Below are 19,015 nucleotides of genomic sequence, written 5' to 3' on the forward strand. Positions count from 1 at the left end.
ACCTTCAAACCCACAATCTCCTGATAATTCAATCAAGTCCAGGACTTCCCTTTTCTATGCTCCTATGCTGTCCTCCTCAGCTTCATGATTTCTGATGTCATAGTACACAAGTCTTAATGCTGAATTTTTCTTTTTCTCCATAGGTGACCTTTTCTATAAGTATGACTTTAAATAACTTCTGAATTTTATCTCTAATAATGAAGTATACCCTCGAATCTGTATTTTATACTTACCTATGTATTATTCGTTCATAATTAAGAAAAATTTACTTGAAATGAAGCTATAACAAAATAAATATTTAATAATCCCTCTAAAACTGCCTTCTCTGATAATCATTCCTAAATTATCACATCTCATTTTCCTCTGTCTCTTATTCTGGTGAAATATTCCTCATGGTTCTTATACAGCTACTTACATATATTATTTTCTTATTTCTCTCTCTCTGATGAGAATATAAATTCTATGAAAGAGGAACAACATTTACATCATCGCTGTTATAAGTACAACTATAAAATCACCAGTGGTTAAAAAAAAAAAGGGGGGGGGGAACGTCTCAAAATGTGCAAAAAAAATAAATGAATGTATGAATAAATTTCTGGAAGAAGAAAAGTCCATGGAAATGAAAAAAAGAGGGCAACTAAGAATATTGAGAAAGTGAAAAGCAAAAAAAAAAGAAAAAAGTCTGAGAGCAATAAGAATTACATTTGGGGTAAATGTCAAAAAAATCAGCAAAACAAAATGTGGGATATGCATGTGTGACTTCTCCATGGAGATCATGTAATGTGTGTGTTTGCTCCTGCACATGCAAATGAGTCATCCTCAGCTCTGGAAAATGGAAAAAATTGGTAGAAACAGCTGAACTTGGGCAACATCTTTTGAGTTTTACTCTTCCTGGCTTCTTCCCAGTATGTGTTGACTGACCTGGGAGGTTCTGTTTTGGAGGATCACCAGTCATCCATGGCTCTGCTCCTTGCTCCAACTTGAAGATCACCTCAGGTTTGGTAATGCAGCATCCTGTTAGTGGAAAATAATGTAGGATTTTGCCAAACTGCTAGGATAGGTACTTTGAAGGAAGCCAAAAACTTGGCTTCAGAAGCTATGCAATTAAGAGGCCAATTTGATCTTTCTGTTAGAGACAGATGACACTAACATTCTTCATGGAATGGAATCCTACCTGAATAGCATTAAACCTTATAAATTGTTCCTGTATTTATCAATAAAGAGGAAACTATTATTCCTGGGACTTACCATGGAGATTCACTCACCCAACAACACCAAGCTGCTTTAGGTCTCCAGCATCACATCACTGTCGGGGTCTTATGAGCATTGTTCAGATCCTGCCACTCTTCCAAGGTGAATTCCACAGCCACATGGTCAAATGACACCAACCCCTGTAATGGCACAATTTCCTGAAGTCAATGACCAGCCCTGGGTCACTAAACAGAAACCTGGAAGCTCGCCCTTTTGTGTGTGTATGTGTGTCACATGTACCTTACACAAGTTGCAGCTTCCTTGTACTGTATATGGTGAAAGCAGTAAAAGTCACAGTAGAAATATGCCACTATCATAATCTATTAATTATTAAAATTAACTATTAACACCTGTAGTATTCTCTCCCATATATTTACCTTAGGCTTTATCTTATGAATTAAAACCATCCTTGTGGCTAGTGATAAAAGTATGAATAAAATTCTTCTCATCCACAAATTTTATGATCTACTGTTGATAGAGTTCAACTGTGTGGTTCCCAAGTGAAAATCTGATCCCCAATGTGTCAGGGTTGGAAGCTGTTTGAGTCATGGGGGCAGATCCCTCATGAATGGATTAATGCTCTCCCTGAGGGTTCAGGATAGTGAGTGGTTTCTCGCTTTATTAGTTCTTGTGAGAGCTGATTGTTTAAAAAGACCCTGGCACCACCCCTCTCTTTCTCTCTTGCTTCCTCTCACCACGTGATCTGCTTGGCACACCAGCTGCCTGCTGTTTTCTGCCATGAATAGAAGCAGACTGAGGCCCATGCCAGATGCAGCTGTCACAGAATTTAAGCCAAATAAACCCCTGTTCTTTATGAATAACCCAGCCTCAGGAATTCTGTTATAGCAACACAAAAAGGACTAATATAGAACATTGGTACCAGAGAATTGGGTTGTTGCTTATAATAGATACTTGAAAATTGGAAATGGCTTTGTAACTGGGTGTTGAGGAGAGGTTGGAGGAGTTTGGAGGACTCAGAAGAAGATAAAAAGATGAGAGAAGTTTGGAATGCCTTAGAGACTGGTTACATGCTGGCAAGCAGAGTGCTGATAGAAATATGGACTGTAAACACCACTCTAAAGAGGTTTTAGATAGAAAAAAGAAGGAGCTTTTTGGAAACTGGAGCAAAGATCAACTTAGCTATGAACTGGCAAGGAACTTGGCTGCGTTATGTCCATGCCTTAGGACTTTGTGGAAGTTGGAACTTAAGAGTTGTGAACCATGGTATATGGTGGAAGAAATTTCTAAGCATCAAAGCATTAAAGAAGCTGAATGTTTACTTGCAACAGCCTATGCTGAGTTGTGGTGGCAAAGGCACAAAAGAAAGCCAGAATGTAAAAGGGAAGCAGACCATAAAGATTTCGAAAAATTGCAGTCTGGCCACATAGTAGAGAAGTAGAGAGCATTTTCAGAAGTAAAAAATCAATGGCACTAAGAAGTTTAACACAATAGATTGGGATCATCAAGAGAAGGGAAAAAGTCCTTGAAGGCATTGCAGAAGCCTCTGGGGCCAACCCTTGCATTTCAGGCCCAAAGGCCTAGGGAGACAAAATGGTCTTGGGAAACAGGCCTGAGGTGCCCTCCAGGGCTCACTGCCCAGAACCACAATGGAAAGCTGCTTTCCATAACCCTGTTGTTGCAGCCTTGGCTAAATTAGCCCCAGGTGTAGCTGTACTCACACCTTTGAAAGATACAAGCTAGAAGCACTGGCAGAGTCCACGTGGTGTTAGGCCTGCAGGCTCACAGAATGCCAGAGCTGGGAAGGAAAGGGAGCATCCAACCCACTTTCAAAGGATATATGGAAAAGTCTGGGGGCCGAGGAAGAGATCTGTCGTGGGCAGATTCACTGCATACAGCCTTCATTAAAGCCATGCCAAGCAGAAACACAGGGCTGGGGTTGCAGCAAAGACACCCAATCAGCACCATGCTTAGTGGAGCAATGGGAGTGGGAATGCCATGGAGATCCCAGACCTGTGGAGCTACCAGGGTGGAACACCAGGCTGTGAGAGCTGACATGTGGTTTCAGAATGGGAAATCCATAGGAGCAGAGCTGTGCAAGGACTTGGGAACCCAACCCCCATGCCAGCATGCAATGGACATTAAACATGGAGTTAAGGTGCACGATTCACCAGTTTTGAGATTTAATGTTTGCCCTGCTGGGTTTTGGACTTGCTCAGGACCTGTTACATCTTTCTTTTGACCTACTCCTCCCTTTTGGAATGGGAATGTGTACCCAATGTCTGTTCCATCCACCATTCTATCTTGGAAATAGATAAACTTGTTTTAGATTTTTACAAGTTCACAGCTAGAAGGAGTTTTGCCTTTGGTCTCAGATGAGACTTTGGACTTTTAAGTTGGTGCTGGAACAAACTAAGACTTCTGAGACTGTTGGGATGGGATGACTGTATTTTGTATGTGATGGTGACATGAGTTTTGGGGGGCAAGGGGCAGAATGATAGAGTTTGAATGTTTTGATCCCCAAAACATGTGGAAATCTGATCCCCAATGCGGCAGTGTTGGGAGCTGTTTAAATCATGGGGGCAGATCCCACATGACTGGATTAATGCTCTTCCTAGTGGGTGGGAGTAGTGAATGAATTCTCACTTTATTAGGTCCTATGAGAGCTGGTTATTTAAAAAGATGTAGGCACCTGCCCCCCCTTCCTCTCTCTGCTTCACCATTTTGCAATATGATACCATGTCATCACTGAAGTCACCACCAAAGAAAGCCTTCACCAGATGTGTTCCCTGGACTTTGGACTTCCTAGCCTCTGAAACTAGGGGATAAATTTCATTTTCTTTCTAAATCATCCAGTTTCAGGTATTTTCTTATAAGCAATAGAAATGGACTAACACAACAATGAACAGTTAAGTATGAATACATGCCTGAAATAATGTGTTACATGAACTAGATTAGACTCAAGTTCAATGTATACTGAGGTAAGAAAGAAGAAAACATAGTTCTATTTTGTATTCATCTTGCACTACAAAAGATGTTTAGCCCAATAATCACATAGAAATTCAATGTTCTAAATGTACTAATTAAAAGACACATTTTAAGAATGGATCAAAATACAATACCCAATTATACACATTTGATATCTAGAAGAAATCCACATTAAATATAAAAATGCACATGAATTCTAAGTATATGGATAAAGAAAAGTATACAATGACAACACTAACCAGAAAAAAACAAAGTAGCTATGTTTATTTCAGACAAATGAGATTTCAAAGCAAGAAAAGTTATCAGATATTAAATATGGCATTACATAATGATGTAAACACTAATCCTCCAAGAATACAACCATTCTTAACGTGTATGTGCCTAACAACAGATTGTCAAACTATGTGAGCCAAAAGCTAACACAACTGCAAGGAGAAATACATAAATCCACCATCACAACCAAAGACTGACACCCTCTATCAAAAGTGGATTGATCTACCAGGCAGAAGAGCAGTAAAGACATAGTTAAACTTAACATCAGGATCTAAATATAATGGATATCTAAGGACTATATCATCCAACAACAACAGAATAGACATTCTTCTCAATCAGGGAACAACCACCCAAAGAGACCACATTCTGGGCCATAAAACACACCTGAACAAATTTAAAATAATAGAAATCATACAATGTGTGTTCTCAAACCAAATGGAATAAACTGGAAATCAGTAACAAAACAATACCTGAAAAATCCCCAAAAGTGTGGAATTAAACAAAACACTCTGAATAATACTTCTTCAACTAAACAACAACAAAACACACAACCTGGTTAAAAAATGGGCAAAATACTTGAATACACATTTCTCCAAAGACAATATACAAATGACTAACAAACATGTAAAGAAATGCTGAATATCACTAATTATTTGGGAAATGAAAATCAAAACTACAATAAAATATCACCTCACACACAAAAGAGAGCAACACATAATAGAAAAACTCCTAAGGATATCACCACATGTGCTGTCTAAAAACACAATTCACCAAAGATTAAACCTCATCACCCAGCACACACACCCTTCAGGTTTTCACAAGAATGACATTCCTTACTGAATGGAACAAAGTTACTGTGTTTCTTCCTCCCCTATACTGGCACTGTATATAGAAATTAGAATAAAACAAACAAACTAAAGTAGCAGGATTAGATGCCAGACAAAATTAGACCTGAGAAACACAGAATACTCCAGAAGAAATTCTATTTTGGTGGTTTGGGTCACTGGCCAGATGGAGTGATACCTCATGTAAGAGAAGAGAGGAGGATGTAGATTTTATTTTGGATTTGTTGACCTTGTGGAGTCTTTTCGATAGCTACAAAGGAGCATTCAAAAGAGAGTTTAAACTATGCTCAGAAGGCTGGGAAAGAGCTCCGTGCTGCAGATAAACAAGAGTGCAAACTAGAAAGGACTGAATTGGTAACTAAGAAGTGCAGAGTGAGAAGAATAGGGCCCAGGACGGAGCACTTAGATAAGGTTGTTAAGGAGAAGAAAACAGAAAAATTTCCAGAAGAAATGAACAATAATGTCAAATGTGGCAGAAGATTCAAGTTAGGCAAATACTAGAGAATACTCATTGGATTTGACTGTAATTTTTCTTATAATTCCAGGTTTTATCTGTGAATCAAGTACAGCCTTCCAAAAGCTGTCTGAGACCAAACTATTTTAAATAATTTAGAAAAACATTATTAAATAACATGTGTTTTTACACTAGGTAACTATTACCTCTGCAGAAAGTGAAAAGTGTTTATTTCCAGGTTGGTAGTGAAAAACTTTCCAATAGAGACAATGTTTTAGAATTTGCTGCCAGCGAGTCTTCATATCCCATGAGAATTTATCATACTCTCTTCTCAGGTTCCATTCCAATTGTGTAATAAATGTGATTACCTTCTTGAGATAACCTCGGAAACACCAGAGCCAAATCTGCACTCAACTTAGACAATTCTGAGGTCTTGTAGCTGCTATATCTATATGTCCACTTAATCTCGTACATGTACATTTACTTCAAGCTGAGTTTTACTTATATCTACTTTTCCATTTTAATTCATGCACCCATAAAGCTAATAAAATACAATGTAAAATAAAGTGAGAAAGAAACAACGAGCTCACCAAACATTTACTTGTTTTTTGTTGCTCTTGGAAATGCATAGAGCACTGTGGCAGCATAACTGGGAGAGATGGCAAATGCAGTGGATTATACAGAACTAGTGTGTGGCTTTCTGCTAGATTCTCCTGCCCAAAACTTTTTACAAATTACCTAAAAAAAAAAAAAGAGAGAGAGAGAGAGAGAGAGAGAGAAGAAAAAAAACTCTCTATCGCAGAAAATACATCAATAAGGCCAAAAATAGCCCATTAAAGATGCACTTACAAAGATATTAATTAGAACACATTAGACAATTTATTTTTAAGTTAATGAAAACATACATTACCTACTGATATAGAAAGAATTAATATTATCTAAACATATAATTTAATAATTTAAGCAAAAAAAATGCCTTGCTAAAATTAATGCTATAGAAATAGGCTGTATTAGTTATTTCTTTACTAATATAGAGATTATATAGAGGACACCCAATGAGCATTTCCACAACATATCTTGCTTTTATATACATAAATATGTGAAAAATATGCACCTTGCAATGAAACATTTTTGTCCAATGATTATATAAAAAATGTACGGAAAGTAGATTTCTCATGGTACACTATTACAGTAATGTTGCCCACTGACAGGTTTCCCTGTACCCAAGCCCTGATAAAGTATACTCTGACAATGAACTGGGCTTTGCCATGTGACTTGCTTTGGACAATGGCACATTAGAAAGTGTCATGCAACATAGGTTTGAAAAGTAGTGGCCACTGGTGCTTGCCTCATGGACACACAGGGTCATAGTGTGAATAAGTCTGGGACTGATCTGTTGGAGACACAAGGCCTACCAAAGAGTCAGCACAAACCACAGGACAAGTGAGTGAAGCCATCTTGAACCAATCAGCCTCAGTCAAGGTATCAGCTGACTAAAACCTTATTTGTAATCCATAAAACACCAGTATAAAACTGCCCAGCTAGCACACCCCAAAATGTGGATCCCTCAAACTTTAAGCAAAGAAAATGGTTGGGTTTTGGTTTTGGTTTTGTTTGGCAGCTGCTCAGTGTTAGCATCTGGGTTGATTTTTTTTAAAGCTGTTGAACTTTGGTTGGTTCCTCAGACAGCACAAGCTAGTACATCTAAGCCCCCAGAACTCAATATGTTTCTAACAAACTTATGTGGAAGAGAAAGAAATTACATGTCAAAAACAATGAATTTCACAGCCATATTTACAAGTTTTGAAAATCACAATGAATGTCAACTAAGTGAACTTCAGTGAGGTTACCTGCTCTAATAGAGGTCATGGTAATCACAAAAATCAACTGCTTTGAACATCAGTTAACAATGCTGTAAGTTTTTTTTTTTTAACATAATAAAAAAAGTCTGTTTGGTTTAAAAAACATAAAACATAAAAAGAGTCTGTTACTTATAAATAACTATTGCACTATATTTTAATTACATTGAAAAAAATCTTTTGGAGTAGGAGTGTGATGCAGTCTAATTTTCCCATTTAAAATCACATAAAATAGACTCCTATTATATTCCTGCAGAATTTATGATTTCCAAGAACAGGTTACTGACATTAAGTGGAAAACACTTGTGTTACATACCCTTTGAACTCAGTAAATCCACAGAAAGTGCTGAAACTAAAAATGAATAAGGAAGGGACTAGCTGCTTAGCCAGTTGTTTAGAGCAAGGTGATGGTAAAACCAGGGTCTAGGTACCAAAAACAAAAGAACACACAAAAAAAATAAGCCAAAAAGAACAGGGATGTTTAAGGCAACATATGTGATAGCAGCGTTAGTTCTAGGTTGACTTCAGTGTCACAGTAATCTCAAAAGTAATGAAACACTTGTTTTGACTTAAGTATGGCAAAATGGAAAACACTAGCCAAAAATGTCAGGATATCTAACATCTACAAATCATATGACCCTGGGCAAGTCATATCTCCTCAAATTCAATCATTTTCTTTTTTCCTTTTCTTTTTTGTTTTCTTTTACAAGGCAGAACTACCTTGGCAAAGTTTCCTGAACTACCAGTAAGAACTATCAGGATAAGAGGGAGCATCAACATATCTCTAGATGTCAAAATTCGTGACAGACTGGGTTTGAGAGAGCTCAGACACTGGGAACAATGAGGGAAGTTTGAAGGAATGGGAGTGTGTTCAGAGAGCACTGCAGAGAGATCCTCTCAGCTATGACATGCTATTCCTGCACCCCACAGAATATCTTCAAACCCCCTTCAATAAGTAACATTTCCTAGGTCCTTGCCTCTTCTTCTCAAACTCACTCTCCCTTCTGAAAGTTGTCCAAACCTTCCACTATCACCTAGTCTCTGATAGCTACTGAAGGAAGTACTACCAACCCAAACCCTTGTGCATCTCGGCACTAGGATCAATAATAATTGCTTGGGCGGTGTAAAGCTAGGACCTTTACCTTTCTGAGACTTTTGCCTCTGCTCTCAAGCACTAGTGATGAGACACTCATGCTCTGCCCAGGTACACCTTACTCTACTGTAATGGCTAACTGAGCCAGGACCACCGTGCTTTTATCATACATGTCATTCCATCCTGCTATCATGTCTGCTCTGCTGTATTGGCTAACTGAACTGGGACTGTCCACTCCTGATAGAAAGACATCACCATATGAGGTCACCTCCTTGCCCCGCTGCAAAAACCCGGGAAACGCTATGGTATAAAAGAAACAGCCCTGCTGCGTTCGGGGCTCAGCCTTTGTGACTGGAGTCCGCTGAGCCGCTGCTGCCATCGATGAACTCTGCTTCCTGTCCCAAGCCTGGGTGTTTCCTGCCTCTCCCTATGAGTTCACAGTAACACACTGCAGCAGTGAAAGAGATTGGGCCAGAGGAGAGTTCTTTCAGGTGGGGATCCTATTTTTACGGCGTCCTCCTGTAACACCTCCTTTACTCTGAAGAAAACGGGACCATCATCCAGTAGCCCAATCTCCCTCCTAGAAGTCACTGTCCTGGGAAACGAGTTCCCGTATAAACACCTGTAAACTGAAAACAGGAGTGCTGGGCAGGCTGCACCAAGCGGGAGGGGACCAGAAGCTTGACTTTCTGAAGGGACACCAAGACACCCCACAAACACAACTGCCACAGCGTAACAGTACGCACACACCTCACAATAATCTGAATGTCATACAGGTTGGTACCAGATTCTTACCGGAGCCGTAAAGCGCAGCCCAGGCGCCCCTTCCCCGGCGGGGCCAGGTCCGCACTTGTGCCCTACGTCAGGCCCCGCCCACCCAAGGCCCAAGGCCCCTCTGCCCCGCCAAGTGTCGGGACACCCGTCCCGCTCCCCAGGGTTTCACCCTGTTACCCACCTTCAAGGAGACATAATCCAACCCCTGGACCTGAGAAGCAGCACTGCTGCGGCCACAACAACCAGTATTTCCAGACAAAAGATGGCGGTGTGGGCGGAGCCGCACATGCGCAGAAGAAACCCGGAAAAGCCCTTCACATAGTCCTGCTCTGGGGACGTCACGTCAGGGCGAAACTACGTTTCCTGGATTGCGGAGTGAGTGAAGCAGCCCATACGTAGAAGAAATATAGAAAGCCCAGTTGCCATACTCCCGAGGTGGTGATGTCATTGGAGAGCAAGACAATACCTTTACAAGATGGTGGAGTGGGCGGAGCAGCGCACTTGTGGAAGGAATTCGGGATAGCTGTTTTTCTCCTCCTCTGCTGGTGACGTCATTGGAGGGCAAGACTACATTTCCCACAAGCCTCTGCAGTCACCTTTTAGGGAGGAAGGGAGAATATTTTCTTTATTTTCCCATCAGGGAGTCCTGTTTCCGAGAGACCAGGACCTGATGGATCAGGACTGGACCCTATCCACATTATTTCGAGGTGGAATTCTGATTCTTTATTAAATCCTGGTTTGACAACATGGGACGTCGGGAGAATAATGGGGAAATTCGAATGTGGGCCAATTACAGCATGGTATTAATAAGTAATTTTACTTTTAGTTGTCATATAGTTATTACTATTATAGAATCCACTTTTATTTTTGTACATGAGTTTTAGAGTATGAAAAAAATCATGCGTCTAATTTATTTTAAATGGTTAAACAAATGAGAAATTAACATGGTAGCTCTCTTCCAAGCCTTTAAAAGTGTTTGTTCTCATCCAGTAAACTAATTTGTCAGTCTTCAGTGGATTGTACTACATAAGTGGAAAAACTGCTCTAGCGTGTATTGTGAAATAAAAGAGCAGGAATATCGGGTAGGTCCATTCCTTCATCCTTGTGCCAATTTACACAGTCAGCATCTGATAATTATTTGCCCAGAAACCCCCACGTTACATTCATCTATTCATCTAACTATCAGTCACATCTTCAGATATTTTTTTGTGTGTGTGTGTCTGTGATGCGCATTAACTTTGCCTTTTCTTCTCTGGTTTCTGCAGCAGACTAGGCAAGATGTTCTGTAAAAGGTTTCCCTAAGCTCCTGCTACCACTGAAGTTAGTCTTCAAACAGGGAAATGTCAAGCTTTAGTCAACAAGGTTGATGTGGGCTTGAGTGGTAGAATGGGGTGGGGAGTGAAAAGAGGGTGAAGATTAGGGGTGAGTGGGTGAGGCACGAGAGAGGCTGGACTCTTGCTAAAGACCTGTTCCTTTTTTTCTCTTTTCCTAATGTATGCTGTGTGTTGTCCACATTCCTGTGACTTATATGATCTTACAATGGCGCATCAAGTGACTCTATTATGCATATCCAAGGATCTCAGCCTTGATGTTCTGAAAGCCCTCTTGCCTACATTTTTGGAATCTATAGCCTCCCTTTCTCAAATTCGTGGATCCCAGGCCTCTTTTAAACACCTATTGGTAAAATATCTGAAGATTCTTTAAATACAGGATTTGTGTTATAACACCAAAGTCAAAGGTTTGGATCCCCACATTGGCCAGCCACCAAAAACAATACAAAAAATAAAATCATGGGGGACAGCCTGTGGCTCACTCGGGAGAGTGTGGTGCTGATAACACCAAGGCCACGGGTTCGGATCCCATATAGGGATGGCCGGTTTGCTCAGAGCGTGGTGCTGACAACACCAAGTCAAGGGTTAAGATCCCCTTACCGGTCATCTTTTAAAAAAATAAAAAATAAAAAATAAATAAGATCATGATGATTAGCAGGGATTGGGTGGGGGGTGGCTGGTATTCCATCCTCTAGCATGGGTATTGTTATTCTCTTTTATTGTGAGCCTCAATCTTCTATTTGTAAAAATGGAGACAGTGGATTAGTTCACTTGGTAGATCAAGGTGCTGATAACACCGAGGTCAAGGGTCGGAATCCCCATACCAGTCAGCCACACACACACACACACACACACACACACACAAATGGAGACAGTAATACACATTTGGATGAGTAGGTCTCACTCTAATAATATAAAGGCCAAGAATGCAATTCTTTTTTTTTTTTTCCACCATGAAGGTGAAGTCCTTGGAGCAAAGGAGAAGAGGCTCAGAGATTATACCTAGGTGTTTCCACACTAGCTGTAGAACTAGGGCTAGGATCTGGAGCTCACAGACCCCTTGAGCCCATTCACAAACCCTTCATATGCCAGTCTATGAGCAAAGTAACTGGGAAAAAGTTCCTTGGAGCCTTGGTTGGAGTAGGAACAGTCTTTATTCAGCACACACAACACTGTGAGTGAGGCAGTACAAAGAGAAAATCAGAGACTCCAAAACTCAACTGCTGCCAGCAAAATCATCTGAAAACACTGAAAGTGAGCAGTTGCCAGCAGAGTAAACATGTTCTATTTTTAGACATGAGCTCTGCCAGCCAGCTCTGCTTCACAAACTGAAGAACACACAAAAGCAAAAAACTAGAAAGATACATGGGTGCACATGCGCACTAACTCCACCCACACACAACTTGTTTACAAGAAATGTCAAGGAAGCCTGACTAAATTATTCTATTTTCCCCACATTAGCCATGAATTGTAGTTTTCAGTGTGCAAGTTTACAGTTCTTTGGCTAAAGATGTTCCTAACAATTTTATTTTTGATTTTATTATAACTAGAATTGTTTTTTTGTTTCTTTCTAATTTCATTTTTGGATTGTTCATTTCTCGTGTATGCAAATGCAATTGATTTTTGTATATTGATCTTGTATCCTGATACGTTCCTGAACTTGTTTATTAGTTCTAAAAGTTTTCATATAATTCCTTATGATTTTCTAAATACAAGATCCTGTCATCAGCAAATTAAGAAAATTATGCTTTCTTTTCAATCTAGATGGCTTTTATTTATTTCCAGTACCAGTTGTCCTGTCTAGTACAATGATGACTAGATGTGACAAGAGTGGGTATATTTATCTTGTTCTTGGGCTTAGAAGAAAAGTATATGCATTTTCACTATTATGTATGATATTAGCTGTAGGTTTTTCTTTTCTTCTGCTCTTTAATTTGTTCTTTTTCTCTATTTCCAAAGGTGAAAACTTAAATTATTGATTTTAGACTTTTTTCTAATATATGCAATCAATTTTATGTTTCCTTCAAAGAACCCTGTATGCTATATTCTACAAAATTTTGTAAGTTCTGTTTGCATTTTTTTTTAAAATTTTATTTTGTCGATAAACATTGTAGCTGATTATTGCTCCCCATCACCAAAACCTCCCTCCCTTCTCCCTCCCCCCCTCCCCCCAAACAATGTCCTTTCTGTTTGCTTGTCGTATCAACTTCAAATAATTGTGGTTGTTATATCTTCTTCCGCCCCCCCGGTTTGTGTGTGTGTGTGTGTGTGTGTGTGTGTGTGTGTGTGTGTGTGTGTGTGTGTGTGAATTTATATATTAATTTTTAGCTCCCTCCAATAAGTGAGAACATGTGGTATTTCTCTTTCTGTGCCTGACTTGTTTCACTTAATATAATTCTCTCAAGGTCCATCCATGTTGTTGCAAATGGCAGTATTTCATTCGTTTTTATTTTTTATTTTATTTATTTTTTATTTATTTATTTATTTTATCTCCTCACTAGTATCTTTTTTTTTTCTTTTTTTTTCTTTTTTTTTTAAATTTTATTTTGTCGATATACATTGTGGCTGATTATTGCTCCCCATTACCAAAACCTCCCTCCCTTCTCCCTCCCCCCCTCCCCCCAACAATGTCCTTTCTATTTGCTTGTTGTATCAACTTCAAATAATTGTGGTTGTTATATCTTCTTCCCCCCCCCCGGTTTGTGTGTGTGTGTGTATGTGTGTGTGTGTGAGTGTGTGTGTGTGAATTTATATATTAATTTTTAGCTCCCTCCAATAAGTGAGAACATGTGGTATTTCTCTTTCTGTGCCTGACTTGTTTCACTTAATATAATTCTCTCAAGGTCCATCTATGTCGTTGCAAATGGCAGTATTTCATTCGTTTTTATAGCTGAGTAGTATTCCATTGTGTAGATGTACCACATTTTCCGTATCCACTCATCCGATGATGGGCATTTGGGCTGTTTCCAACTCTTGGCTATTGTAAAGAGTGCTGCGATAAACATTGGGAAACAGGTATACCGTCGACTTGATGATTTCCATTCCTCTGGGTATATACCCAACAGTGGGATAGCTGGGTCGTATGGTAGATCTATCTGCAATTGTTTGAGGAACCTCCATACCATTTTCCATAGAGGCTGCACCATTTTGCAGTCCCACCAACAATGTATGAGAGTTCCTTTTTCTCCGCAACCTCGCCAGCATTTATCGTTCATAGTCTTTTGGATTTTAGCCATCCTAACTGGGGTTAGATGGTATCTCAATGTGGTTTTGATTTGCATTTCCCGGATGCTGAGTGATGTTGAGCATTTTTTCATATGTCTGTTGGCCATTTATATATCTTCCTTAGAAAAATGCCTACTTAGCTCTTTTGCCCATTTTTTAATTGGGTTGCTTGTTTTCTTCTTGTACAGTTGTTTGAGTTCCTTATATATTCTGGATATTAATCCTTTGTCAGATATATATTTTGCAAATATTTTCTCCCACTCTGTTGGTTGTCTTTTAACTCTTTTAATTGTTTCTTTTGCTGTGCAGAAGCTTTTTAGTTTGATATAATCCCATTTGTTTATTTTTCCTTTGGTTGCCCGTGCTTTTGGGGTCGTATTCATGAAGTCTGTGCCCAGTTCTATTTCCTGAAGTGTTTCTCCGATGTTTTCTTTAAGAAGTTTTATTGTTTCAGGGTGTATATTTAAATCCTTAATCCATTTTGAGTTGATTTTAGTATACGGCGAGAGGTATGGGTCTAGTTTCATTCTCCTGCATATGGATATCCAGTTATCCCAGCAGCATTTGCTGAAGAGGCAGTCCCTTCGCCACTGAATAGGCTTGGTGCCTTTGTCAAAGATCAGCTGACAGTAAGTGTGTGGGTTGATTTCTGGATTCTCTATTCTATTCCATTGGTCAGTGTGTCTGTTTTTATGCCAGTACCATACTGTTTTGGTTATTATAGCTTTGTAGTATAGCTTAAAGTCAGGTAGTGTTATGCCTCCAGCTTTATTTTTTTTGCTCAGCATTGCTTTGGCTATGCGTGGTCTTTTATTGTTCCATATAAATGTCTGGATAGTTTTTTCCATTTCTGAGAAAAATGTCTTTGGAATTTTGATGGGGATTGCATTGAATTTGTATATCACTTTGGGTAGTATGGACATTTTCACTATGTTGATTCTTCCAATCCAAGAGCATGGGATATCTTTCCATCTTCTTGTATCCTCTCTAATTTCTCTCAGCAGTGGTTTGTAGTTCTCATTATAGAGATTTTTCACCTCCTTGGTTAACTCAATTCCTAAGTATTTTATTTTTTTGGTGGCTATTGTAAATGGGCAGGCTTTCTGGACTTCTCTTTCTGCATGTTCACTATTGAAGAAAAGAAATGCTACTGATTTTTGTGTGTTGATTTTGTATCCTGCTACTGTGCTGAAATCATTTATCAATTCCAGCAGTTTTTTTGTAGAGGTTTTAGGCTGTTCGATATATAGGGTCATGTCATCTGCAAACAGGGACAGTTTGACTTCATCTTTTCCAATCTGGATGCCCTTTATTTCCTTCTCTTCTCTGATTGCTCTGGCTAGTACTTCCAACACTATGTTGAATAGGAGTGGTGAGAGTGGGCATCCTTGTCTAGTTCCTGTTCTTAAAGGAAAAGCTTTCAGCTTTTCCCCATTCAGGATGATATTGGCAGTGGGTTTGGCGTATATGGCTTTAATTATGTTGAGATACTTTCCCTCTATACCTAACTTATAGAGGGTCTTTGTCATGAATGAGTGCTGAACTTTATCAAATGCTTTTTCAGCATCTATAGAGATGATCATATGGTCCTTGTGTTTGAGTTTATTAATATGGTGTATCACATTTATTGATTTGCGTATGTTGAACCAACCTTGCATCCCTGGGATGAATCCCACTTGATCGTGATGAATAATTTTATGTATGTGTTGCTGTATTCTGTTTGCTAGTAATTTAGTAAGGATTTTTGCATCTATATTCATCAAGGATATTGGCCTGTAGTTTTCTTTTTTGGTTATATCTTTACCTGGTTTTGGTATCAGGATGATGTTTGCTTCATAGAATGAGTTTGGGAGATTAGCGTCCGTTTCAATCTTTTGGAATAGTTTGTAAAGAATCGGTGTCAATTCCTGTTTGAATATTTGGTAAAATTCTGCTGTGAATCCATCTGGTCCTGGGCTTTTCTTTGTTGGGAGCCTACTGATAACAGCTTCAATCTCCTTTATTGTTATTGGTCTGTTCAAATTTTCTACGTCTTCACGGTTCAGTTTTGGAAGCTTGTGTGTGTCCAGAAATTTATCCATTTCCTCCAGATTTTCAAATTTGTTGGCGTATAGTTGTTTATAGTAGTCTCGAATGATTCCTTGTATTTCAGATGAATCAGTTGTAATATCGCCTTTTTCATTTCTAATTTTTGTTATTTGAGTCTTCTCTCTTCTTTTTTTTGTTAGCCATGCTAATGGTTTGTCAATTTTATTTATCTTTTCAAAAAACCAACTTTTTGATTCGTTGATCTTTTGAATTGTTTTTTGGTTTTCAATTTCATTCAGTTCTGCTCTGATCTTAATGATTTCTTTCTGTCTGCTAACTTCAGGTTTGGATTGTTCTTGTTTTTCTAGTTCTTTAAGGTGAAGTGTTAGGTTGTTCACTTGCCATCTTTCTATTCTTCTGAAGTGAGCGTTTAATGCAATAAATTTTCCCCTCAATACTGCTTTTGCCGTATCCCACAGGTTTTGGTATGATGTATCATTGTTTTCATTAGTTTCAATAAATTTTTTGATTTCCTGCTTGATTTCTTCTTGGACCCATAAGTCATTAAGTAGAATGCTGTTTAATTTCCATGTGTTTGTATATTTTCCAGAGTTTCATTTGTTATTGATTTCTAGTTTTAATCCATTGTGGTCTGAGAAGATACCTGGGATAATTCCAATTTTTTTGAATTTATTGAGACTTGATTTGTGACCTAATATGTGATCTATCCTGGAGAATGATCCATGTGCTGATGAGAAAAATGAATATTCTGAGGTTGTTGGGTGGAATGTTCTGTAGATATCTGCCAATTCCAATTGGTCTAGAGTCTTGTTTAGATCTTGTGTTTCTCTACTGATTCTTTGCCTAGATGATCTGTCTAATATTGACAGTGGGGTGTTCAGGTCCCCTGCTATTATGGTATTAGTGTCTATTTCCTTCTTTAGGTCTAATAGAGTTTGTTTTATAAATCTGGCTGCTCCAACATTGGGTGCATACATATTTATGATTGTTATGTCTTCTTGATGGATCAGTCCTTTTATCATTAAGTAGTGTCCCTCATTGTCTCTTTTTATGGTTTTTAGTTTAAAGTCTATTTTGTCAGATATAAGAATAGCTACTCCAGCTCGTTTTTCTTTTCTGTTTGCATGGTAAATCTTTTTCCATCCTTTCACTCTTAGTCTGTTTGAATCTTTATGGGTGAGGTGGGTCTCTTGTAGGCAGCATATAGTTGGGTCCTGCTTTTTGATCCAGTCAGCCAGTCTGTGTCTTTTAATTGGGGAATTTAAGCCTTTTACATTAAGAGTTGTTATTCAAAGGTGTTGATTTATTCCTAGCATTTTATTGGTTGTTTGGTTGTCTTAGGTGTCTTTTGTTCCTTGCTTTCTCATTTACTGTTTGTTTTCTGTGTTTCTTGTTTCCTTAGGTTGTAGATAGTGTTTTTGTTAGCTTGTTTTCTCTTCATGAATGCCATTTTTATTATACTAGCGGGTTTAGATTTTTCTTGGGTTTTTATGGCAGTGGTAGTTATTTTTCAGGAACCAAACCCAGTACTCCCTTGAGGATTTCTTGTAAGGGTGGTCTTGTGGTAGTGAACTCCTGCAGTTTTTGTTTGTCTGAGAAATATACTATTTGCCCCTCATTTCGGAAGGATAGCCTTGCAGGGTAGAGTATTCTTGGCTGGCAAACTTTGTCTTTTAGTATTTTGAAAATATCATCCCATTCCTTTCTAGCTTTTAGGGTTTGTGATGAGAAGTCTGATGTTAACCTGATTGGGGCTCCCTTATAGGTGATTTGACGCTTCTCTCTTGCAGCTTTTAAGATTCTCTCTTTATCTCTGAGTTTTGCCAATTTGACTATGACATGTCTTGGAGAAGGTCTTTTTGGGTTGAATACATTTGGAGATCGTTGAGCTTCCTGGATCTGAAGATCTGTGATTTTTCCTATACCTGGGAAGTTTTCTGCCACTATTTTGTTGAATATGTTTTCAATGGAATCTCCATTTTCCTCCCCTTCTGGAATACCCATGACTCGGATATTTCATCGCTTATGGTTGTCTGATATCTCTCTCAGATTTTCTTCGATGTCCTTGATTCTTTTTTCTTTCTTTTTGTCTGCTTGTGTTATTCCAAACAGCCCATCTTCAAGTTCAGAGGTTATCTCTTCAACTTCGACAAGCCTGCTGGTTAAACTCTCCGTTGTGTTTTTTATTTCGCTGAATAACTTCTTCAGTTCAGCAAGTTCTGCTACATATTTTTTCAGGACATTGATTTCCTTGTACATTTCCTCTTTCAGATCCTGTATACTTTTCCTCATTTCATCATGATGTCTAGCTGAGTTTTCTTGTATCTCATTCAGTTTCCTTAGAATTATCACTCGAAATTCCTTGTCAGTCATTTCAAGGGCTTCTTGTTCTATAGGATGTAGAGTTTGAGATTTATTAACTTTTGGTGGAGTACTTTCTTGATTTTTTTGTATTTCTGGTATCTTTTTTTTGGTGTTTATTCATTGTGGCCGGGGGTTTCACAGTTCACTGGTTTAAGACTAATGACTAACTAGGATGTTGCTGTGGTTGCCAATTTCGTATGGCTCCCTCCGTGACTGCTCAGTTGGCATCTAGTGCCTTGTGTGTGTGGTTGCCTCGGGTCTTGGGCTTCTCTGGGGAGCCAGCTTTCTGGTCAGCTTGGACTCTGCTGGGCTGGTGGATCACGTACCACAGGGTGTGTGATCTCTGTTGAGCTTTCACTTCCTGTGCAGGACTTCTCCCTGTTCCGTGTGCTCTGGCCCAGTCTGTTAGATCGTGCAGTGGCGACCCCACCCGGTGTGTGGTTTCTGTCGAGTCTCCGCCTCCCTGGCCGCACGTCTCCCCACTCTGTGCGCACTGTGCTGGGCTGGGGCCTGTCTTCTGCACCCCTCGTCTATCAGCTGGGCCTTCAAGA

At 39.1% G+C, this 19,015-nt stretch overlaps 1 protein-coding gene across 6 annotated transcripts in view; it reads right to left on the minus strand.

Moving 5' to 3' along the window:
* The window catches only part of LOC134374859 (zinc finger protein 420-like), an 87,297-nt gene extending 77,543 nt beyond the window's left edge, over positions 1-9,754 (minus strand). For 4 of the 6 annotated variants that reach the window (XR_010023368.1, XM_063092917.1, XM_063092912.1 and 1 more), the window contains exons 1-3: positions 9,677-9,753; positions 1,266-1,391; positions 922-1,014 (exon numbers count right to left, since the gene is read on the minus strand). The gene's annotated coding sequence lies outside the window, so the exon portion shown is untranslated. Of the gene's footprint in view, positions 1-921; positions 1,015-1,248; positions 1,392-6,359; positions 6,508-9,676 lie in introns of all 6 variants that reach the window. The other 2 variants (XM_063092913.1, XM_063092914.1) reach the window with 2 other exon arrangements.
* Between the last annotated feature and the right edge of the window lie 9,261 nt (positions 9,755-19,015).

Source organism: Cynocephalus volans, chromosome 4, assembly GCF_027409185.1.
Source record: "Cynocephalus volans isolate mCynVol1 chromosome 4, mCynVol1.pri, whole genome shotgun sequence".
In the NCBI taxonomy this organism is placed as follows: Eukaryota; Metazoa; Chordata; class Mammalia; order Dermoptera; family Cynocephalidae; genus Cynocephalus; species Cynocephalus volans.